The 25,934-nt window shown below is 47.6% G+C and overlaps 1 protein-coding gene across 2 annotated transcripts in view; it reads left to right on the top strand.

Annotated features, from left to right (window-relative positions):
* LOC139746486 (uncharacterized) overlaps positions 1-25,934 on the top strand; it is a 154,216-nt gene that overhangs the window by 63,913 nt on the left and 64,369 nt on the right. The window lies entirely within an intron of this gene.

The following is a 25,934-nucleotide window of genomic DNA, read 5'->3' as shown; positions in this document are numbered from 1 at the left end:
CGCCCCATCATCACCTTCGACCAAACAACCAATCACCATCCCATCACCATCACTCCTCACGCCCAGCCTTCCACCATTATCACCATCCCCACCCACCAGCGCCTCCACCATTACCCATCATCCCATATCTGTCAGCCCAACACTACCATCCCACCCCTCCACCATCTCCAGCACCACCACACCTTCCCATTCCACCGGCACTAGCACCATACGACCACACTCTTCCAAAATCACCACCGTACGACTCCACACCCTCCAACACCACCACTGTACGACCCCGTGCCTCCATCACGCCGCCACCACCAGCCCAAGCCTCCATCACACCACCGCCTCATGGCTTAGCTTCGGTGCCGAAAAGAGAAACAAAATACTTGGTAAACCAACAACAGAAGTTAAGGTGGAAAATAACCTTCGAGTGATCATCAGTTATAGCCATAAACACGGTCGAGGTTGCCTAGCTGCTGCGTACTGTCATGGTAATAGAGGATGTCGGGTTTTCATAGCGAAAAATATAAACTACAAAACATAAGGTACAATACTCGTCATCTATAATGTCCTTAGGTATTAGATCTCATTTGCATTGCGCTGGTCACTTCTGGTCACCAAACCTCACCAAAGATGACGAGAAACTCGAACGAATTCAAAGAACAGCAGGCAAAGGATTCCCTTCACTGAGAGAAGGACCATGTGAGGAAATACACAGACTCAGAAGCGTCTTTGAAAGAGAGAGAGAAAAAAAAAGAAAATCGAGTTGATCAGGTTTTCAAAATGCCGAAAAAAATTTGACAATATAACATTCTAGAATATCTTCGCTGTAGACGGAGATTCAAGACCCACAACTGTGAATATGAAAAAGAAAAGCAGTGTAATGATATGGGCAAAAGTTTTTATCACATGAAGAGATGTGAAGCAGTGGAGTAACTTACCTCCCGATGCAGTATCAGCAGAAACTATTCAAACCTTCAAATCAAGATCGGCCAAATGCTTCTCTGATATCTATTAGCAATGAGGAGGATAAAAGATATTTGGTTTTCCACTAATCATGTCTTCCTTGTTCAGACTCCAGCCCTACAGCATATGTTGCTCTTTTGGCAAGGAACGTTATCCAGTCGGCACCTCTTCCCTTATTATATGGTTTTATTATCTCAATTATTTTTCCTGTTGGCATGTGAGCTAGAGGGAGAGTTGGATAGGGAGGTCCTCTCTGTCTTGTGGTCATGTTCCTAACATGTATATGGTATTACGACAGAGAACATCGTTACGGACCATCGGGTTTTTTGTTATCTGTCCTCCCCTTGTACTTCCACGTACCACCACCATACCATGCCTCCACCGCCTTCTCCAGGCTTACCTCCCGACACTATCAGCACCTCCCATGTCACCGACACCTACCAACGCCTTCACGACTACCACCATCACACCTCCGCTACAGTCACCACCACACCTCACGTAGATCACAACCTGGGCTGAAGTTTTGAATCGCTAGCATCGCCCGTTATCACATTGTCACCATCACCACCGAACATAATCCCTCACAAAGTACTGTACATATACAGATGGATACCTGCCAACAGACTACTGGTGCTGTTGTAGCACGTACTGACGATGGCTCTGACGAAGAAATGGGAGTCAGTGGCTAAATAATTTGGTATCCACTGTCCAACCTGAACTGTCTCGCCTTCCATATGACCGTTTAACTTGTTGAACACTGTAGGATGGTATGTTTAAGTGACGGGGAAAACATATAGATGGTGATGTCTTGTTCTTCGTGAAAGCTAATCTTATCCTGTCATGAGAAATGGTGTAGCTGTTGATAAGATCGTCCCCTATTTTCGTAGTAATCAAAGATAAGGTTCGTGAGAAAATGAGTAGGATTAGTTTATAGAACCCGAGTATAGACACCACAGGTCGACGAAAGACTTTTTGATCACTTACCAGAACAAGGTTCGATCATAGTGGGAGGTTTTAACATGCCAGTATCTGAGTGAGGAGAATCTCTTCCCAGTAGCACATAGTGTGGGCTCTACCTTGAATTGCATGACATTGCTCCAGTACAATTAAATGAGCAACCAACTCGAAACGGGGAGACAGTAGATTTACTTCCAGCTACAAATGAGGATCGTGAATGAAAACAGTATGGACATAGCTTGGAAAAGCTTCAGTAAAACTTTCAAAGCGGTGGATGGGACATGTATACCAATGCGTGGTAGACGGTCATCTTCAAAAACGAATCCGAAATGGTGGAATAATGATAAAGAAATGCCTATTGTCTAGGAACGTAACATATAAGAAACTAACACACCAATAGCCAACATGATAAAGGAGATTACATAAAGTTGCGTAAAGAAACTAAGGAACTATTACATCAAAGTAAACGTCGGTATGAAACGTTTATTGCTGAAAGTAGCAAAGAAACGCTTGTTTACATATCGTTAGTAAATGTGAAAAGGCAAACTACAGTATGAACTCTCTTAAGCATCAAAAGTTAAATGAGGAAAAAGACTTCGGGGAAATAAAACCTCTGGAGACCTAAAGCTAAGTAAGCAGTGTAATGAAACCGTAAAAAAACTGGCGAACAAAATTCTTGCATTCATAGGCAGGGGCTTTCGAATTGAAGTCTAGGGAAATTATCCTCACTCTTTACAAGATACTGGCGCGTCCCCACCTTGAATATTGGATTCAGTTTTGGTCAGCCCTTCCTGAGGAAAGACATCAGAATGAAGAGAGTATAGAGTCAAGCGACCAAGAGGAGTTTCCGAACTGAGAAGAAACAAAAACTTAGCCGACTGAACGACCTAGATTTATTTAGCTTAAGAAAAGAGAAGGTCAAGAGGTGAACTAATACAGGTATTCAGAACCATTGAAGGGTTCGATCACCTTGATCTAACAAGCTTTTTCACCGACAGAATTATTAACATATGAAATGGTTTCCCAAAAATATGTTTAAGAATAGACTTTATAAATATTTTGCTTCAAGTCCACTACTGATATTATTTGCGCCTGTTTTAGTATTTGAAAAATGTACATATGATACATCTGTATGTCTTCCTACTCGCTACTCCAAACTAATCCATGTATATATATATATATATATGGAAGTTTGCCCCTCTTGTTGATGATGAACAGACCAAACGCTCACTTCATCATCAAGGCTTCACACACACACACACACACACACACACACACACACACACCCTGCGACAATATGTACTTGGCTGTTGCAAAATTAGTGGGATCGGTGATGATGCCTACCGAATATTACACGATAATTGTCAGCATTTCATCCACAACACTTTTTCAGATACTTGAAAAGTATCGTTACTTTGCCCATAGTAAATAGTTCATTTGTTATACGATTTGACACATCATTCGGTCATTGTTGTTCAGCGCATATTATAACAGCTCACTTACCAAGTAGATTTTTTGATTGATTCATCCAGTGGTTTGCTATACAATATTATAACACTTTACAACATATTAGAAAAGACGTAAAAGAATTCATTTTAAAAGAGAAGGAAATAAATGGAATAAACTGAATTATGACGCATTAAACGTGGACAGCATCCAAGAGTTTGAAAAGTTGCATAATAGTAAAAGTTCAAGAGATGGGGTTTCCACGTGTGTTGAACTCCCTCCCCTACAGTACAAGTGATGGAGCCCCACGAGTGTAGAACTCCCTCCCCATGCAGCACAAGAGATGGGGCTCCACGATTATAGAACCTCCTCCTCATACAGTAGAAATAGGTAGAAATAGGTTATTAAACAGTAGAAATAGGTTATTAAACAGCGAGTCGAAAGATAACACAGCAGGGCCACACACCATGCCACGCTGCGGACCACACAGCAAGTCCACATGCAAAAACCACACATCAGGCCACACAGCATATCAAACACCTCCGGCCACTCACCAGACCACACAGCCCTCCGCCAGTACCTGGCTACTGCCCCCTTCCACTACCTGGCTGCCACTCTCCACTAGGCTTCCTAGTAAGTCATATTACACAAGTTTCTCAGTGTTCCCAATAATACGTGTGTGTGTGTGTGTGTGTGTGTGTGTGTGTGTGTGTGTGTGTGTGTGTGTGTGTGTGCTGCCTGGTGACCAGGCTGTGACAGGCAACACGCATTTACGGAAGCCCTTGCTTAGTGACCAGGCTGTGACGGGCAACACACACACACACACACACACACACACACACACACAGGAGGCCCTGCCTAGTGACCAGGCTGTGGCGGGCAACACACACACACACACACACACACACAGGAGCCCCTGCCTGGTGACCAGGCTGTGACGGGCAACACACACACACACACACACACACACACACACACACACACACACACACACACAGGAGCCCCTGCCTGGTGACCAGGCTGTGACGGGCAACACACACACATGAGAGCCCCCTGCCTGGTGAGGGCGGTGTGAGGCGCAGCACGGGACGCCCTGATGCACCAAGATCGTGTAATAGATCACAAGCGGCGGCCAGTCAAGTGTGAAGGTTGCTGGTGAGGCAGACGCTCCTCCTGAGGCTGAGGCTCTGCTGGGTTCTTGCCGGACCACAGGTGCTCCCGGAAGTCCGTATCATTTTCATTTCTCACGATTTACAAACGCAATCATCTGAAGCCACGAACATCGTCTTTTTTTTTTCTCTCTCTCTCTCTCGCTCTCGCTCTCTCTCTCTCTCCTCCCGCCAATAAGTCGTTGGTAATTCCGTCATGTTGCAGTTCTCGCCTGCTTAATGACTCTCCGGGGAAATAAAACAGTTTGAATGCAAAAAAGAGAGAGAGAGAAAAAGGAAATGTCTTTTTCCTAATTAATCTCCGTAGCTGGCAGGTCTGCTGATAAGGAGATTCAGGTGCGAGCCTGGGATCCGACAGGCGTCTGACGTCCTTCGTGCCGGGGATGTTGCAGTAACTTCTTCACCGTCTGGGGCGGGGAGAGACGTACTACTCCCCTCGCACACCACGAGTGGCCGCGCCACAAATAACAGTGTTTGGTAAGGTTGTTTCACGATGGTCGTTATCATACCAGGAAGCTGCCGATCACCTTCGCTAATTGGCATATGATCCTGGTTGTAAGTTGCAGGATATTGGCAATTAACAGAAATAAACTGTTGACTTTATTGTTGGACATGGGTAATTTATGTTGGGGGGAGAGGGGATGAGGGGGATGGGAGGGCACAGCTGTTGTGGCTGTACCTGCCAGCGGTAGTGTCGGACCCGTGCCGACCAAGCACAGCTGCTGTAGCTGTACGTAGCTGCAGTAGTGTCGGACCTGTGCCGACCCAGCACAGCTGTGTTGCAGCTGTCCGTGGCAAAGACAGTGTCGGACCCGTGTTAACCCAGCACATCCTCTTCTGCTGTACGTTGCAGCTTTGGTGTCGGACCCGTGTGTTTCCAGCACAGCTGCTGCTGCTGCTGTATGTGTCAGCGGTAGTGATGGCCCAGGGAACGGTCTGTGTTTAGTATTCAGTATAATAGCCTAGAATGTGAGTTGTTTGAGACCTGGTGGACGGCTCACGCTGAGGAGTGTCCGTGAAGGACCAGGTAAGTTACCTGGGTGAGGATTCTGAGTGTAGGACCAGGTGGGGGCACCTGGCTGAGGATTCTGAACAAGGGATCTGGTGTGGAACTTTGGTGAGGATTCTAGGTCAAGGCCCTGAGAAAAGGGGCCTAGTGGGACGCTTTGATGAAGATTCCGACAGAGATTTACCGAGGAACCAAGAGTGAGGATTCTGAGGAGATCGTCTTGGTGGTGAGCAACCTGGGTGAGAGATGGAGATGACGGCTTTGAGAGAGAGAGAGAGAGAGAGAGAGAGAGAGAGAGAGAGAGAGAGAGAGAGAGAGAGAGAGAGAGTAAGACGCCTGGGTGAGAACAGTGAGGGAGAGAGAGAGTAAGGAACTTGGGTGAGGATTCTGAGAAAGGAACCAGATAAGGATCCCGAATAAGGAGGCTTTTGAGAGAAAGAACTAATCATAAACTTAGGTAAAGATTGTGAGAGAGGTACCAGTGAGTTAGAGAGAATATACTACCATGGGAATTCTATAGGAAAGTGTGAACGGAAAAGATCCCAACTCAGCTGCATTGGAGGAGGCTCGTGTCTGAAATGGAAAAGAATATGACTCTCTTAAATAATAAACGAAAATCTGTTTTTCCCTTCTTGAAACGGGCCGCCTTCAAGATAAGAGGTATCACCGAAGTATTTATCAAGCTTGTTTGACAGTTTTGTACTGAAATCTGGTGGCAGTTCACTGTGTTAACCGTGATCACTCTACGGCTAAAAAAAGAATACTTTTTGCTCACGTTGCTATTTTTGTAGCTCCTTCGTTTTGATTTCATGCTCTTGTTTTTGTTAATCAAATCTCTTATAAGAGGAAATTTTCGTGTCATGCTCTCGAAATTATTGTACTGGTAGTATTTTGAAAACTTCCATATTAGATTGCCTTAGAGTCTGCACATTTTCGAGGGAATGACTTAAGTTTTGTTGCTCTTCTCTGAGTCTGTTCTAGTTTTCTATGTATTTGATCAAGTTTTGACCAGAACTGAACAGCTTACTCCACATGACGTCTGACCAAGGCGTTGTAAAGAATAAGTATTGCCTCAATTTTATTCATCATATTTCTAGTTATGAAACTTAACATTCTGTTGGCTTTATCATCTGCATATTTTTTTAGTATTCTATTAAGTCATGACTGATGACCACTTCAAGGTCTTTTATTCTTTTTTTTACCACTAATAATGGTTTGCCCGAGCATTCTATATACATAACTAAAGTACGTTTCATTGCACTTGTCAGCAATGAAGTCCTATTGCTATGTTTCTGACCACGCCATCACCTTTGCCTACATCATTTGTCAAGTCTTCAGGCAGGCAGTCTCCCTCCTGTGACTGGGCTAAATTTTCCCCATTTTATGTCATCAGAAAAATGTTGATATTCTCCTAGCGACACATGTGTCTCGATCCTTCATTCGAGATAATGAAGAGCACGGGACATATGTGTCTCGATCCTTCATTCGAGATGATGAAGAGCACGGGTCCACGACTTGAGCTGTGTGCCACCCCACTTGTCATACCCTTCTGATCCTCTCTTATTGAACACCTCGCGTTGATTCCCTTCTGTGGGCCACCCCACCACAACCCTGGTGTAGACTCTCCCTGTAACGCGAGTTTTCATTCTACTTGAGAATCTTTTACGCGATTGACGAAACCCTTTTGAAAGTATAAGTATACAATATCCTAAGGGTATTTTGGAATCTAAGTGTATGTCTGAAGAATTTAATTCCATTCGTTAAACATCATGTTGTATATCGACTCTCTCGTGTTGATATTCGTTTTTCAGGGAATCACTTCAAAAGAAAATGTGGCTATCGCTGATTATTGTTGATAATAGTGTTCTTAGAACCGATTTACGGCTAATAGCACGGTATTTCGGAAAGCATTATTTTTCATAAAGGAATTGAGTCGCTTTCTGAAGTGATTCGTTGAAGATATTGATGGTCGGAAATGTGATTTGCATTCTGGGGATGTCCTTGTCTGCTTGTTGGCATATGACTTTTACGGACGCTGATGTGCGTCATCGCAGCGAATGTTTTCTGAGTTTAAGTTTCCATTTTCTGTAATTAAATGTTACGTTTTGTGGTTGAGGCAAATTTTTTGAGGAGTTTTCGTTAATTTAACACCGCATCGAAATACTTGTTTATCAAGGTGGTCAGTTGAAATTTTAATCTTGTATTAATTCCATGGCCCTTTAATGCCCCTTAGTGTAGATATTCTATATCATGATCATCTCAAACTTACATAAACGATTGATTTATTCAGTCATCCAACTTGGCGCACATCCTTCCTTCTAATTCCCTTTTTCACATGTCTAGAGAGAGAGAGAGAGAGCGTTTCTCCGGAGGGGGAACTCGATGTATTGTTCCTCGCGTTTATCCTCATCTCGTCAACCGTGACCACATCTGGGAGCTTAATCCAGTTAACACAACTGGGATCTCTGCTCGTCTCTCTCTCTCTCTCTCTCTCTCTCTCTCTCTCTCTCTCTCTCTCTCTCTCTCTCTCCTTCCCCCTTAATCGAAATTGATCACGTGAGGGTATCTCTCTTCCTTTTTTCCCGCCGATTTCGCCTCCATTAATCATACCTGTCTCTTGGCGGATATCAGTAAAATGTGAAATGTTATTACCTCCTGTTCGACGCCAGATGATTTGATTTGAAAAATTAATCTTCCGTTGCGTTGATTGGCCTGTTACCCTTGTGGTCTCCATCAGCGGATCCGACTTAATGCTGAGCCAAGTCTCCCTGAAATGATTTTTTTTCTTCGTTTCCAACTAAAAGATTTCATCTCGTTTCGTATATAAGGTGACATCCTTTTGGTGCGCATTGCTTAAGGTTTTCTGTACACTACCCTAGAAATGATTTGTGGAAGTCTTGTTTATCACTTAAAGGGTGTATTAGGTTGTATATATGGGCATCCATCTTACGTACCTTGGTTACATTTAGCGTATCATTTCCACCTCCGTCTACCTTATGAGGACTTTTATAATGGAGACGTTATATCCTAATATCTTTAACTCTATCAAGAGACGATTACATATATAGCATTTTTTTTTCAGTTACTGCTTTGAAATCAAGCTTTTCCTGAAAGAGCCAATGATATTAGTTCATTTATATGTCAGATGGACACTTCTGGTGTTAAGAGAAAATGTTAATGGTGCACTCAGAAAGGCAAGACGTGTGTGTGTCACAAGTCTCTAAGGGTCATAGCTAAGTTCTCAGGTCCATTATCCTCAGGTACCTAGACCTGAGCCATCAGATGTAGTCTCGCCTGACCCGTCTGATAGTTTCTTGGGATGGGATGACCTGTTCTTATCTGCGTAAATACCTGCGTATTGGCATGTCTGGAATCCTATGCGGCTCCAAACATCTGTAGCACTCACAGCTAAATCTACCCCACAAATCTGTGAGGCCAGACGGGCTCAGATCTCCTGAGACCCACATATATCCTGTACTCTACAACAGATACCTAAAATTCTCTTTAGAATTAGAGATCTTGCATCATATTTAGGTTGAGGTCTCATTGAAAGAATCATATGGCTTTTCCAAAAGCTTCTAGTGCCGTACACCGTCACTGGAAAAGGTCAGGGGCTTTTTGGAGCGGTAATACGGAATGATCTAGAATATACAGAGCAATGCCTAGCAGCACACCATGAAGGTTTCATAGTCAGAGACACAGAATACATTGCTCATAGCCAGAGACACAGAAGAACACATTACTCATAGCCAGAGACACAGATGAACACATTATTCATAGCCAGAGACACAGGAAAACATCACACTGTTTTACAGCACCATGCTCAGACTTCTCTTCGAATAAACTGTTCTGGTCACCGAAGAATATTAAAGACTAGAATGAATACAAAGAAGAGCATTGAAACTACTTCAGTTACGCAAAAATAAGCCCGATAAACAAAGATTTTGCAGTCTAGATTTATTTTCTCCAAATGGTTCAGACTCCGAAAGGATCTAATAGGCTTTTAAAAATGGTGAATAATTTCCACAACATAAATGACAATTTCTTCCCATTGGATAAATCAAAAATAATAGCAGAGAATTGTAAGGAAGAAAATTTTTTAGATATGAGGAAAAGAAAGAAGTCTATTTCAGACGAAAAGTTGTAGAATATTGGACTATACTACGAGCCGAAGCCATCAGTGTGAGGACTGTCAGCTCTTATAAATTACGAGTCGAATAATACTGAAGATATCAGTTATGAGACGAACCTTATTAAAAAATGAAACGTATTCATCCCAAATTTCGTTAAATCACGAGATCACTTCGTCCTTTTCTTGTTTCATGTCTCAGCCTCCTCCTCCCCACGAAGGTTCCTGCTGCAGCAGAGCGATTGTTATAGTCTTCTTCTAACCACACTTTCCTATTGAAGATCTTGGCAGTGTATACCTTCCATAGTACATGGCTCTGCTTCACGGCTCTTCTTCTCCTGCCGGCTTTTGTTGCCGAAGGGAGCGATGGGTGGTTGGGGAGGAGGTTTCGACTTTACGTACCCTCCTGCCTGTATGGCTAACATCAGGGGATGTACATAACATTACTGCCCTCCAGCTGATAACCAGGTCCCCTCACATCTCTCGCCTTCGCACGATGCTCATCCTCACTACTCCTACCCACACACCCCAATCCCTTAGCCCCTTAGGACACCCACACCCTACACACACACCTTCCTCACCCCCTATCCTTCAGAACCCACCCCCCACCCATCATCACCCACCACCCACTACACCACCCACCACCCACTACACCACCCACCACCCACTACACCCCCAGCCCTTACCCCCCCCAATCACACACCCACCCCTCACCCTTCACCAAATCCCCTCCCCACCACCCACCCATCCCTCACCTCAACCCCTCCACCCTTTACCCCAACCCACCCCTTACCCTTGGGTTTGGGGGTGGGCGGAGGGTGGGGGTAGTCTCGGGGAATCCCAAGGCAGGACGAATGGCAGGTTGCTGCTGCAGGTCCGGGAGCCGCCGACTCTGACCACAAAAAAAGAAACCTCATGGTAATGACTTCACGGCGTCCAGTAGTTAATGACTTGACAGTGGTCAAGTAGTTCATGACTTGAAGTCGCCTGGGAGCTAATGGCTTGACGACGGCGGTAGTTTAACGACTCGTCCAGAACGACCGACACACGTAGTTGATGACGTAACAGCAACCACTAGTTTAAATGACTTGACAGCGGCTGAGTTAAAAAAAAAAGGCTGCTTGTGACAGTGGTCAAGAATGGATGCCTTGACAGGGGGGATGGTGTCTGTAACTTAATGACTCGACAGAAGCTTACAGTCGGTGATTTGACAGCGGTCAGGAGTTAGGGTGACTGGAAAGTGCCGGTAACTATTAACTTGACAGCAGTTATTAGTTAATGATTGGACAGTTGCCGGGAGTTGTTAACATTGCAGTACCCGGTGATTAATAATGGCTTGACAGTAGCCGGCGATGATTAGCTTGACCTCCGCCAAATGGTCATCGACCTTGACCTCCGCCAGTGTATAATCACGTGACGTCATGAGTGAAAGCAAATATGGAGTCAGTAATTGGTAGATCCTGTTTTCGGTAATGTTGCCACATCCTCACTATCACGTCTGCTCATACCTCACCTCACCATCACCTCCTATCACTATACTATTACCATCACCGCCACCATTGCACACACACCTCATCATCCTCACCATCACTAACGTAGCCCCACCATCATCACCATGACCAACCACCACCTCATCACCACCATCTTGAGACCTCACCATCATTCCTGGCTGTATAATCTCACTCGCATCACCAACCATGTCACCATATCACCATCGCGTTAAATGTCACTATCACCACCACCACCTCCGCATCCTCACCATCACCTTTCTCCACGAGCTCACCATCTTCCTGTCACTGTTTTCACTCTACCCTATCACAGCTCCCACTAATGTCACCTCTTACACTATACCTTCACCATCACCACCATCTACGAAGAATGATCAAAACCCTTGATGATTTCATCACCATATATCACGACACTATCTTCCCATTAGATAGTGATCCAGTGGGCAGAAGTAACAGATCTAGTGAGCAGAGATAACAGATCCAGTGAGCAGAGATAACAAACCGATCCAATTGGCAGAGATAACAGATCCAGAGAGGCATAGATAAAACTGATCCAGTGATCAGAGATAACAGATCCAGTGGGCAAAGATAACAGATCCAGTTGGCAGAGATAACAGATCCAGAGAAGCATAGATAATAACAGATCTAATGAGCAGAGATAACAGATCCAGTTGGTAGAGATAAAGGATCCAGAGAGGCATAGATAACATCAGATCCAGGGAGCGGAGATAACAGATCCAGTGAGCGGAGATAACCTATCCAGAGAGCAAAGATAACAGATCCACTGGGCAGAGATTACGGTAGGATGTTGAGGGAGAGGCAGACGTAACACAAACGTAAGCCAGAGTCTTTTCCTCAGTGGAGTTGCAGACCACTGCCGTGAACTACCACCAGATGTCCTCAAGGTACAGACTACCAGTACATTTTGAAATCACGTCGACTCTGAATTATGATATAATCAGCGAACAAAACTAAGAGTTAAGAATAACTATAATTGGCTGTTTAGTTAGCAGTTTGGCCAGTTTGGAAATTAACAGGTTGTCTTATTATTCGAACCAAGACAATGGCTGCCAGCCAACCAACCAGCCAGCCTGTTGCTTTAATGGCTACTTCGTTTCCCTCCGTCATACGACGTGGCCGGCCCAGGGCCACCCGGCAATCCACCATGACGTGGCCGTCTGGAGGATCACTACTTACTGGCTCGTCGGAGTCTCTGGTGCAGACGGCCGCCTCCGGGTCCGCCACAGACTGGCTGGAGTGGCCAACTGTGGACACAGGGAACGGTATGAACCAAGATCGTGCATGTACGTCTATCAGGGATGAGGAATACGTGAAAGACGGTTCACGGCGACTAGTTCCTTGCATTTTGCTTCACAAGCGTCCAATCTCGGCGATGTTAAAAGCAAATATGCCTTCACTCGAAGCCCTCATTAGCAAGAATTACCATTTAAGATTCGTTGGTGGGATCGAGCAGCCCTGGGGATAGGCAGACGTCACTGCTGGTGACGTTCAGTGCTGGGGTGAGGGTCGAAGCCGGGCCAGTCTCAAGCCCTCATTGGCACAGTCCTTCGTTGTCTTCACCAGGCACCATACAGTCACGTAACAGCTCCCTCCCTCACCTGGAACTCAGGGAGTGGGGTCTTCCCCTTCGCCTGGAAGTCGATCCTTAACGCTGTTAGAATGTACAGTCAAATCTTCATTCTGATGTAGATATAAAGTTGTTCTTAAATTTAGTGTGTCATAGATGCAGGGCTGCCCTCGTGTTCTTTTACTGTCTACCTTCATGTTCTTCATGTCATATACCTTCATGTTCTTCACGTCATATACCTTCATGTTCTTCATGTCATATACCTTCATGTTCTTCACGTCATATACCTTCATGTTCTTCATGTCATATACCTTCATGTTCTTCACGTCATTTACCTTCATGTTCTTCATGTCATATACCTTCATGTTCTTCATGTCATATACCCTCATGTTCGTCATGTCATATACCTTCATGTTCTTCATGTCATATACCTTCATGTTCTTCATGTCTTATACCTTCATGTTCTTCACGTCATATACCTTCATGTTCTTCATATCATATACCATCATGTTCTTCGTACATTTAATGTGCCTCCAGTCCTCATAGTAACGTGTGCACTACACTTAGTAACGATATATTTCCTGCAGGAGTGACGCCTGTACCTCGATGGCGTGAAAATAGGTATACAAAGACATTGGAGGAAACAAACCAAAACGAGTCAAAGATATTTTGAAAAGTTCATTTCTCACAGTGGGCAGAAAAACTTTATAGAATCCTTCGGATACTTGAGGAGCAAGAAAAAAAAAAGATGAAAAATGCTGTTGGTCTGTTACCAAATGCAAATTTTACCTTAACCAGAGGCAATAAAGAATTTGATCCCCTAACGAGAGATGATAAAGAAGTTGATCCCTTAAGTAGGCTAAAATGAATAAGTTGATCCCTTAAGTAGGCTAAAATGAATAAGTTGATCCCTTAAGTAGGCTAAAATGAATAAGTTGATCCCTTAAGCAGAGACGATAAAGAAGTTGATCCCGTAACTAGGGACAGTAGAGAAGTTGATATCTTTCTAAACACATATATCAGTTCAAGGTTTACTATCGAAAGTTCGTCGAATGTCCCACTAGCACTAAACATATTTCTGATCCCATAACATTAAGGATTCCCCATCAGTAAGATTGAATGCCTTGAAGTGCTTAATGTCTCAACAAGAACTGATTAGAATATGTCAGCTGGACTTGACAATATCTATACTAAATTACTGAAAGAAGTAGACCAGCAAATACTTTTGACGATACCCCCCAAAAAAATATTCAGCAAAATCGCCACAAGAAGAAGAAGAAATGCCAAAGACTGCAAACTTACTCTGGTCCAAGGAAAAAAAAAGGTTGAAACAATGACTAAAGAAAAAAATCGTCAGATAATTAGAAGAAACGAATGGCTGACCACGAATCCATATTCGTGGTCAGCCTTGAGAGAGAGAGAGAGAGAGAGAGAGAGAGAGAGAGAGAGAGAGAGAGAGAGAGAGAGAGAGAGAGAATGTTCATCGTATAATACCATCTGATTTTATATCCTCAGACTATCGGAAATAATTTGACAAGGTACCAAACAAAAGATTACGAGGTGAGATAGGATTTCTCACATGCAACATCGAATGTGCAAGTAGACAGGGCTTCGAACTGGCTTACACAGAAAGAAGCCAAACAGTGGTATTAGAGAGAGAGCATCCGACTACCTCAGTGTGGTGTGCGGTGTACCACAGGGCTCCTTCCTGGGGCCTACACTTTTTTCTCGTTTGTACCAACGACCTGGACACGGTATTCACATAGGCATCACCGAAAGTTTTCGATGATGCAACACCGAAGATCGCCTGACGATTTGAGATTGATTTAGACAAGCTGATAGAGTGTGGTCAGAGACGTAGCAGATGGGTTTCCAGTGTGGGCCAATGTAAAGCAGTGCACTTTGGCGCCTAAGATATTAATCATGAATAGTTAGTTCAGCAAATCAATACCAAAAGAAATAGAAGTAAAAGACATTAGAGTGAATATCAGTTATGACCTGAAATACGAAGAATAATGATTAGTTGCAAAGTTTCATAACCACAAATACAAACTAAAAAACGAGGAATACAATATTCAGTCTTTGGTTAGACCTCACATAGAGTACGCTGTTTGGTTGTGGTCGTCAGACTAGATTAAAGATGAAGGAAAAGTAGATCAGATTGAAAGAAATGCAGCAACAGAATTTCCATCATTCAGAAATACGCCTTGATGAGAATGACTCAGGAACCTGGACTTATTGTCTCTAAAAATGCTCAAACTCTTAGTACAGCAAATTGTGAATGGTCTTGCTGCAAAAGAAAATGATGTAGCTTCTACTTTTTCCCTTCCACAGTCCAGTCCTAGTGTTCATTTTATCTATCGGAGGGGACTTTAACCACTCGCACTCATTTACAAAATGCCCATGGAAGTATCCTTTCTCCGTGATGTTTCCTTTCATTCTTTTTTTTTTTTTTTCTGTCGGTCGTTGAGCCGGAGGGAAAGGTGGGTTGGGAGGTGCAATCTGTTTAAACCATCCTGACGTCTCCACAATTGAGATTGTGACTGCAGATAACCTCGTCATTGGCCATCAGGTCTTCCGTAATCAGTCTTTCCCATGTACTGTGGACCAGCGCTACCCACCCTGAACCAGGTGGATGTAGAGCCACCCACTTTGGACCAAGAGAGTGTAGAGCCGCCCACTCTAGACCAAGTGAGTAGAGAACCACCTACCTTGGACCAGGTGAGTGTTGAGCCACCTATCCTGGACCAGGTGAGTGTAGAGCTGCCTACCCTGGACCAGGTGAGTGTAGAGCCCTACCCTGGACCAAGTGAGTTTAGAGTCACCTACCCTGGACCAGATGAGTGTATAACCACCTACCACTGGACCAGGTGAGTGTAGAACCACCTATCCTGGACCAGATGAGTGTAGAACCACCTACCCTGGACCAGATGAGTGTAGAACCACCTACCCTGGACCAGATGAGTGTAGAACCACCTATCCTGGACCAGATGAGTGTAGAACCACCTACCCTGGACCAGATGAGTGTAGAACCACCTACCCTGGACCAGATGAGTGTAGAACCACCTACCATTGGACCAGATGAGTGTAGAACCACCTACCGTGGACCAGATGAGTGTAGAACCACCTAGCATTGGACCAGGTGAGTGTAGAACCACCTAGCATTGGACCAGATGAGTGTAGAACCACCTACCCTGGACCAGATGAGTGTAGAACCACCTACCCTGGGCCAGATGAGTGTAGAACCACCCACCTCTGGACCAGGTGAGTGTAGAACCACCTACCCTGGACCAGATGAGTGTAGAACCACCTATCCTGGACCAGGTGAATGTAGAACCACCTACCATTGGACCAAGTGAGTGTAGAACCACCTATCCTGCACCTGGTGAGTTTAGAGCCGCTCATGCTCACAACATCTGTTATCTCGTGTCACGCATCTTCAAGCACCCCAGGTACACACACACACTCCTATTATAATATATTTTTTTCTCCTCAGCTGCTGCTCACTCTGTTATCATATATTCATAAGCCTCGTAATGCTTGACTACCCACTGAACCCCATCTGCCTCCCACTCAGATGGGCTCTCTGTATATGTATGTGTGTATCTGATTGCTATTTGTGTGTAATACGAAGGGAGAGTTATACACTCGTGTTGACCACGTCCCTTGATTTTGTATGTATGTAACCATGTCTTTACTCCGTTCTGTGTCTGCAGACACACATCCTAGCTAATGCCAGGTGTGTGTGTCTGTGTGTGTGTGTGTGTGTGTGTGTGTGTGTGTGTGTGTGATATCACCTATTTGTACCGTATGGGAAGGGATTTTTACACTGTAGTGAGGGTTTGTGTGTGTGTGTGTGTGTGTGTGTGAGCGAGTGTTGGCCAGAGCCACGGGAGCTGGAGGTGACACCTGGCGGATCTTCGTGTAATAATTATGTCTCTCTCACCCGGATCAGGATTAGGGTTCATAAAGGTGTCAGGCCACAGGCACCTCCACGGACGACCGACTCTTTACCAGGACGTGTGTATGTGGCCCCTACTGCAGGCCGCTTTCTCTTCCCCCTTGCAATTAAACCCGGACCTAACTGAAGAAATAGGGACATTTGTTTCAGGGCCTCAGTCCCAGGGCCTGGGCCACCCACCACTCTGCCAGGGCCACTTTGGCCAACTTTGGGCCATCTATCACCCAACCAGGGCCACTTTTGGCCAACTTTGGGCCACCTATCACCCAACCAGGGCCACTTTTGGCCAACTTAAGGCCACCTCTCACCCAACCAGGGCCACTTTGGCCAACTTTGGGCCACCTCTCACCCAACCAGAGCCAGCCACTACCCAGCCTGGCCCACTTACCACCCTTCCAGGGCCACCCTGGGCCACCTAGCCTGGCTACTCCCCCTGCCTGGCCAGGAGTATTATACCTCAAGTTGCCTTCTGTAAGTCATCCCAGGATGGTACCAGTGACCCATAGGTCCACACTGACTGTACCCTGCTGCTCAGGAGTCCTCTTCGAAATCCCCCTGTATGCGCGAGTCCCCGTAGAAATCCCCCTGTATCCGTGAGTCCCCGTAGAAATCCCCCTGTATCCGTGAGTCCCCGTAGAAATCCCCCTGTATCCGTGAGTCCCCGTAGAAATCCACCTGTATCCGTGAGTATTCACTAAATCCCCCGTGTGACGCTGCTGTATTCATAAAATCCCCGGTGTGACGCCACTTGTTTTCTTTAAATCTCCCTTGTGACGCCACTTATATTCACTAAATCCCCCGTGTGACGCTTCCGGCAGCTCACTAAGTCCCCTCATGGATCCACGTGTTACTCTGTCTGTCACCCAGGGATCAGTGTGTGACGCTGCCTCTGGCCCATAGTTGCAAGTGTGACGCTGCCTGTAGACCATGCGTCGAGGTGTGACGCTGCTTGTAGGCCATGCGTCGAGGTGTGACGCTGCTTGTAGACCATGCGTCGAGGTGTGACGCTGCCTGTAGATCATGTGTCGAGGTGTGACGCCATCTGTACAGGGCCATACTGGTCCCTGAGACTGCCCATCAGTCCCTGGTGCACAACACTGATAACGTACGCGTTGAGCGAGGCAGGCGGCCGGGGCAGAGGTCAAAGGTCAGAGAGGAGACGGTAGGGGGGGTAAGGTCACCGTCTCGGGTAACCATGGAAGGTCACAGAGGTGTGTGTGTGTGTGTGTGAGGCGGGGGGAGGGGAGGGAAGGGATGAGGTCAGATAACCTTGGAAGGTCATAGGTCAGGCGGGTGAGGTCTCCATCTCAGGGAATCATGGAAAGGTCAAACAGGTCAGGGAGGTGGGGTCAGGTCACCTGGGAATGTCAGAGGTCAGAGGAAGGGGAGGAGGGGTCATGTTACTGCTCCTAGGCACAAGTTCTGTTCTGTCATTGTGGTTAAGCCGCCGCCACCACCACCACCTGTGCCGTTGCACCGTCTGCACACTTGAGATCACCACCTGGGAAAACCTCACGGGGTTGCCTGGAGGCTCAGCTGACTCTCCCCCAGCCACAGCGCGACCACAGCACCACCTGCCGGGTCGTGGCACCACAGCTGGCACGTCTCGCCAGCAAAAGGTCAGGGGCATCAGGGGTCGACTTCACACCACCTGGACAACAACCATCTGGGAGAGTTCACACAGTTTGTCTCGCCCACCTTGTTTGCACCACCTGCCACCTCACACCACCTGGACAACCACCATCTGGGAGAGTTCACAGAGTTTGTCTCGCCCACCTTGTTTGCACGACCTGCCACCTCACACACTATATGCAACACCCTCACACAAACCACCTGCAACCACTTACACATATTAGCTCCTGACATGTGTATCGGGCAGTCCATATGGGCGACCAACCTCAGTACCTCTTGACTATTCGCACCTGTCTCTTATCAACACTTGTTAGGGCCCCCAACACCTGTCGACTCCCGGAACATACATTTTACAACATTTGTTGGCTCCCCCAACACCTGTAGCATAAAACACCTACGTCTTGCAACAGCGCCAGGCTCCCAACAGCTGTTATCCCCCAGCAACATCTGCCTCCTAACACCCATGTATCACAAGAACGTTCACAAGCGTAAGACAAGCAAGCGCTTGAGTGTCATCTGCAGGTCAACATGCCACCGCCAACATCTGGTACTCTGGCAACATATGCTCGACCCTGGCGTGACCTCTTGGCTCTCTGGCGAGATCCGTTGAACCCTGGCACAGAAACCTGGATCTGTTGAACCCCGGCAGAGAAGCCTGGTTCTCTAGCACCACCTCACTGACACGGTCTGTTGAACCCCGGCAGAGAAGAATGGTTCACTAACACCACCTAACCGACATGGTCTGTTGAACCCCGGCAATGAAGCCTGGTTCACTAGCATCACTTACAGACACGATCTGTTGAACCCCGGCAGAGAGGACTGGTTCTCTAGCACCACCTAACCGACACGGTCTGTTGAACCCTGGCACAGAGACCTGGTTCCCTAGCACCACTAGTTGGACCCCATCACCACTACCTGGTCCATCTGCAAGACGCCAGACCATAGCGTAGGATGCTTATCTCCAGCACCTCCCACGGAGCCCTGACTCCACCAGCTGCTTGGAACTCATGGCGCTCCTGAAGGTGGCTAGGTGCTTCGCTGAGCGACTATACTGTAGCTGAGTGAGGACTCTCCCTTAATGTCCCAGGAGCTGTTGGAGAGCCACCTGCTGGTACATGCGTAGGTGACTCAGTGTTTTGTCTCCGAACTCTTGGGTAATCGAATTTAAGTGTCTTATGGGCGTTCAACCCTTCATCACTGGCATGTACAACGGACGGGTTTAGACCTTTAGGGAACCTCACTGATGAGTGACGGCACAGAGTGGCAGGCTCAAACTGACACACGAGCCCCGGGACACACAGACGGGGCAGCCCCAACTCAGGAGCTTGGGACACAGAAGGAGCAACCTCCTCACAGGAGCCCCGATGACATACAGACGGGGCAGCCCCAACACAGGAGCCCAGGGACACATAGGCGGGGCAGCCTCAACACAGGAACCCCGGGACACACAGATGGGGCGGACCCAACACAGGAGCCCCGGGACACACAGACGGAACAAACCCAACACAGGAGCCCGTGGCCTCCCAGACAAAGCCACCCAAACACAGGAGTCCCAGGCCGCCCAACACAAAAGGCCCGGGTCGCCCAAAAGGGGCCGCCCCAACAAAGGAGCCCTGGGCCACCCAACGGGGATGCCCAACACAAAAGCCCCGGGCCGTCCTGACGGGGCCTCATAACAAAGGAACTCCGGGTTATCCGGATGGGGCTGCCCAACACAGGAGCCCCTATCCATACAGACGGGGCCGCCCCAACACAGGAGCCCCGGGCCACCCAGACGTAGCGGAGCCGCCCAACATAGGATCCCCTGACCACCCAGACGGGGCCGCCCCAACACAGGATCCCCTGGCCACCCAGACAGGGCGGCCGCAACACGGGACTGAGGGATGCTATTGTTCAGCAGAGCCGAGCCTCTCAGATGTACGTCCTGCTGGCGGGTGAAGTGGTTGATGAAGACGTCGAGGAGGAGGAGGAGGAGGAGGTTGTTGTTCGCGCCGCACACGTCCTGGCAGAGGCGGGGACTTGGGAGGTTGGGTGTAAGGGGAGGGTAAGTGGCCACACGTGTCCTGGAGGGATCTGGTTGGTGGGGATGGGACCAGATGGCCACACTTAGTCCTGGTAACTGCTTTGGTTCCTGTATTTGGCCACGTGTGTCCTGGTAGGACCCTGGATATCAGGGTAGGTGGCCACTCATCTGGTAATCACCTGTGTATGAGGGGCAGGTGGCCACACGTCATGGTAAGGACCTGAGTATGAGGGCAGGTGGCCAGTGGCCACACATGTCCTGGTAGTTACCTGGGTGGAAAGAATAGGTGGCTACACATGTCATGGTAGTTACTTGGGTGGAAAGAAAAGGTGGCTACACATGTCCTGTTATGGATCTAGGTGTGGGAGTAGATGGCATGGGGAGGGCAGGTGGCCATATGTGTATTGCTGTGACTGACTAGGGCACTGTGGTGCTGTGATGAGCCAGGTACTCTCCTACTGTGACACGCGGCTTCAGTCCACTTCTTTCCTGTTGGACGGGATTCCCAAGCATACCCACCGCTTAGTCAATGCCACCCCATCGGTCGAGCGACCCACACACACACGCACACACACTTCGCCTTATGTCCCCCCACCACCAGCACCCACCACGGCCGACCATCTGGGCCATAATGTCAAAAGATGCAGTCCGCCTTCACAATACATCACATACGGACCCGTGAATCGTTCGGTATTCCTGGAGGAACTAAATGGGACAATGACACATCATTGACCCTGAAGAAACCCAACCATCACCTCTTCGTCGAAACATTTGTAAGACTCCGCCCGACGGACATTGTCCTGGAAACTCTTCAGCAACGAGACCGGACCTTCCTCCACCAACAACGAGGTCCTCCCATCCGGAAATGACCCGAGAAATACGAGCAGCGAGGACATCTAGATACCCTGCCAGGCTATAACACCCGAGATCGCCCGACGTCAACAAGGGGTGTGGGACACTGAAAAGATCATCTGAGGGCTTGAGGTGGTAGACCTACTCCCTCGTTCCCCTGGCTTGATCATCTGTCCTGGAATAAGAAATAGAATCACTGGGATCAGTGATCGCACTGAGATCCGATAACCCTGATAGGCATATCCGAATCTATACATGAAAGCCGCCTTTCAGACATTCTACTCATATGGAAGATATCTATTCTAGATGAATCATGACAGCTGTTATTGGACTTAGAATATATGGTAGTCATGAACTATACCATTTGGAACAGTAGCTATACTATCCCATGGGAAATTAAACCCCTTTGACATCACAGTTCCCTCCCTCCTCTCACCCAGAACCTGTGTACTCAGGTCACAACCTGAGCTGAGTTGGAGAGGCCTGTTGTTGTAACAGTGTTGATTCCTAGCTATAACAAGGAGTTGGGATCAATCATTCGTCATCCACACCATCGAATGCATGTAATCCCATTGCCCTGAAAAATATATTGTCTTCATGAGAGTTTGACTATAAATGACCCTTTTTTCCTCACTCGTTGCATTCAGCTCCCCTCAGCATGTGTCTGAAACACGACACGAGTTATAGTGAAATTGCCTATGCTTGAAGCAAAGGGAAGTTTGACAGGATCCCCTCAAATACTGGGTTCAGTTTCACAGGATATCTTCAAATACTGGGGTCAGTTTCACAGGATCTCTTCAAATACTGAGCTCAGTTTCACAGGATCTCTTCAAATGCTGGGCTCAGTTTCAGAATTTCTTCAAATACTGGACTCAGTTTCACAGAATCTCTTCAAATACTGGGTTCAGTTTCACAGGATCTCTTCAAATACTGGGCTCAGTTTCAGCATTTCTTCAAATACTGGGCTCAGTTTCACAGAATCTCTTCAAATACTGGGTTCAGTTTCACAGGATCTCTTCAAATACTGGGTTAAGTTTCACAGGATCTCTTCAAATACTGGGCTCAGTTTCACAGAATCTCTTCAAATACTGGGTTCAGTTTCACAGGATCTCTTCAAATACTGGGCTCAGTTTCACAGGATCCCCTCAAATGCTGGGCTCAGAGCAGGGGCGTATTGAATGGGGACCAGTGCTAGGGGCTATCCCGCCCCCTTCCCTGAGCTATAAATAATAGAGGAAAAAGAATAGAAATGATAAACTAATTATTCTTCTGATTATTCCAACAGTTTTAGTCCCTCGAAAAGGGTAAGAGGACCTCAGCTCAACAGGTTAAGCTTCAAGGCAAGAGCTCAACAGGTTCAGCCTCAAGGCAAGAGCTCAACAAGTTCAGCCTCAAGGCAAGAGCTCAACAGGTTCAGCCTCAAAGCAAGAGCTCAACGGGTTCATCCTCAAGGCAAGAGCTCAACAGGTTCAGCCTCAAGGCAAGAGCTCAACAGGTTCAGCCTCAAGGCAAGCTAAATGATCACAAGTGGTCACCGAAAATGCAGTCCTTCCATAAGGCTACCATGTGTATACCATTTCTCGAAGATACACTGCAAAGCTTGGAAAGCAGACGTAAGCCAACACTCGCAACAAGCTATGGAACTAGGCTTCTCAAGACTTTAAAGACATAGGATACAACCAGACCAGAAATGGATACAAGTATTCGGAACAGACCTTACCCACAAGCCACTCAGCATCAACCCCAGGGAGAGGAGCAGGTTCACCCTGAAATGTGGAAATCTACAGCCAACATTAATCGAGCCGCTCATGCGGTCTTTTCCCAACAGAAATGTGAGTGTTACTACCTTCCAACTAGGCAAACAGCACAGTAGCAGGAAATTGCAGAATATTTCTCTACACTTGATGGAAATTATGTGTTTGTATACATATTTAATTTTTGAAATCCTCATCATTATCTTGGCGCGTTCGTAACTCTCGCCTTCTTCCTCCTCATCCGACCCCTTTGTGCGATCTGGCTCAGAGAGCATGATCCATCAGGACTGGTGAATTAGCAGGAAGAAAATAAATGAATCTACGCCTCGTTGGATGTGATTGACCACGACATGGGTCTACGTGTGAGTAGCGTTGTAACCCTCATTGAGAGAGAGAGAGAGAGAGAGAGAGAGAGAGAGAGAGAGAGAGAGAGAGAGAGAGAGAGAGAGAGAGAGAGAAACAAAGTCTTTTGGGAGTCGAGGCGAAGCAGTCATCACAGGAATATCCATCTAAATATCATGCCAGGAGAAGCACTACATATATATATATATATATATATATATATATATATATATATATATATATATATATATATATATATGCGAAACGTACACAAGTAGCGAGCGTACATAAGATGCTGGTAAGACTGTCAGTACGAGGTGCCAGGCGCTTTCGTGTATTACTCGCAAGAGTGAGTCGCTCGGGGCCTGTGTGTGTGTGTGTGTGTGTGTGTGTGTGTGTGTGTGTGTGTGTGTGTGTGTGTGAATCCACTCCCAGGATCGATGAACACCTTTATATTGGTGTTGCTGTATTTAGACCTACGTATAGATGCTCATAAGGAGTTTGCTCCTCCTGTTGATACGAAACAGACCCAATGTAAACGTTGCCTGCAAGAATTACCCTTACAGTCGTCAGCATTACGTATCCAGTAATTGTGAATTTAGTAAATTCAAAGATGATTTTTACCGAACAATCCAGGATATGTTTAGGCATTTCATCCCTAACAATATCCTGCCTCAGATCATTTGAAATGTAACCTGTTTATCCATTATGAATGAGTCTTCATCATAGGTCTTATGTAATCCAATTATTATTGTTGTGCAGCCTCTATGAACGGTTCACTTTACTGTATAAATGGTTAGATACTCCATTTGATATGGCCCAATTCTTGTGAATATTTTTTTTCCTCCTGTATATGTCGTAACTCACTTATCGAAGCCCAGTCTCTGGTTCTTTGGTACACTGTGTCCCCTTGTGCCCCACCGCCCGCGTGATGGGTAGTGCAACACCACCTGGAGACTCCCAGCACCACAGACCACCACCTGCAGTCTCGCAGCACAACCTGCAGGTTCATAGTACCACCTGCAGACTCGCAGCAACACCTGGACATTCATAGCACCGTCTGCAGACTCACAGCTACACAGAACCACCTGGTGACTCATAGCTACAGAGAACCACCTGGAGCCTCACAGCTGTACACAACTACCTGCAGACACACACAGCAGTAAACACCACCAGCTGCCGATTGACAGCAGTACACACAGCACCGCCTGCAGACTCACAGCAGTGCACAAAGCACCACCTGCAGACTTACAGCTACACAGCACCGCCTGCAGACTCATAGCTACACACCCTCCACCTGCATGCAGACTCACAGCAGTACACTGTACCTCCTGCCTATTCACAGCAGTACACAGGACCGCCTGCCAATTCACAGCAGTGCACATTAGAACCTGCACATTCACATGACCAGCTGCAGGATCAGGCAACACCTTGCACGGTCCCATCTTCCTCCTCCTCCTCCTCCATACAGCACCAACAGCTGCAGCAGACGTGACAACCTGCACAGACCCGCCCCGTCTGCTGGCTGCTCGTGGAAGCCACTTGCAGGTGCATGACACCGCCTGTGTAGCCTTGCAACACCACCTGTATGGCGCAGCCCCCCCGGAGACTCGACGTTCTGACATATGCCGAGCCATCTGAAGGACTCGGTACACCAGGAGGGTTCGAGGACCACCTGTGGCTTCGGTCTTCGACTGGACCTCACCCCCTCCTCGTCCTTCCATGAAGGTTTACAGGAGACACCTGGATGGCTCGGGGAAACCCCTGGCCTGGGGTTCTATGGAATCCTCTACAAGGTTTATTGCTCCACTTGCCAGACTCAGAACCACAGAGCATCAGGTTCGGTCTAACGGTTCGAACTGAGGGCAAGCGGCACCATCTGGCAGGACCTGACACTGCCTAGCTGCTCCTGCTAGGGGATGTGCTGGGTTCTTCTTAGCACCTGCGAGGTTCGTGCTACCCCATGCGAGGCTTTTATGACACCATCTGCGCCCCAAGGATACGCGGCAGGTGTGTATGGGCGTGGGGGAGGGCGCGGGCGGGTGGGCCAACCGTGGTCGCAGGTGACACCCGACTGGCTGGGTCCAGACGTGGGCGTGATCGCGCGAGATGGTATCATGTTGTGACGGGCAGGGTGGTGAGACAGCTGGGTGGCGGGCTGGCTGCGGGCGGCCCTGTGGGCGTGGCCGGGTGGGCTTGGTGCGGGCGGCCTGTGGGCGTGGCTGTCACTCCACAACGCACCCGGACTCCCGCTACGCTGAGAAACTTGATCCTTGGCCCGCTGTCACGACCCAGGCCACGAAAAACTGCCTCCGAGGAAACAGGTGGCGGCGGCGGAGCCTGGCAGGCCGCCAAGGGGGCAGAGAGCGGCGGGTGGCGGCGTTCGGAGGCAGTGTTTCACTTGGAACACCCACGTGCCCGCCCCGAGCCCTCAACGCCCCCCCAGCCCGCGCTTGACGCCCAAACGTGGCCAGAACCAATGTGTAGGTCGGGCTGGAGGTGGTGGTGTCGCCCCTGGTGGTCCAGGGACGGTGTGGTCGCCTCCCCTCCCCCCCTCCCCAGCCCCCGGGGGGGGAGGCGGCCGCGCCACACACACACACACACACACACACA

Source organism: Panulirus ornatus, chromosome 65, assembly GCF_036320965.1.
Source record: "Panulirus ornatus isolate Po-2019 chromosome 65, ASM3632096v1, whole genome shotgun sequence".
NCBI lineage: Eukaryota > Metazoa > Arthropoda > Malacostraca > Decapoda > Palinuridae > Panulirus > Panulirus ornatus.
The sequence above is the reverse complement of the archived record's forward strand: the minus strand, read 5'-3'. Positions and strand labels throughout refer to the sequence as shown.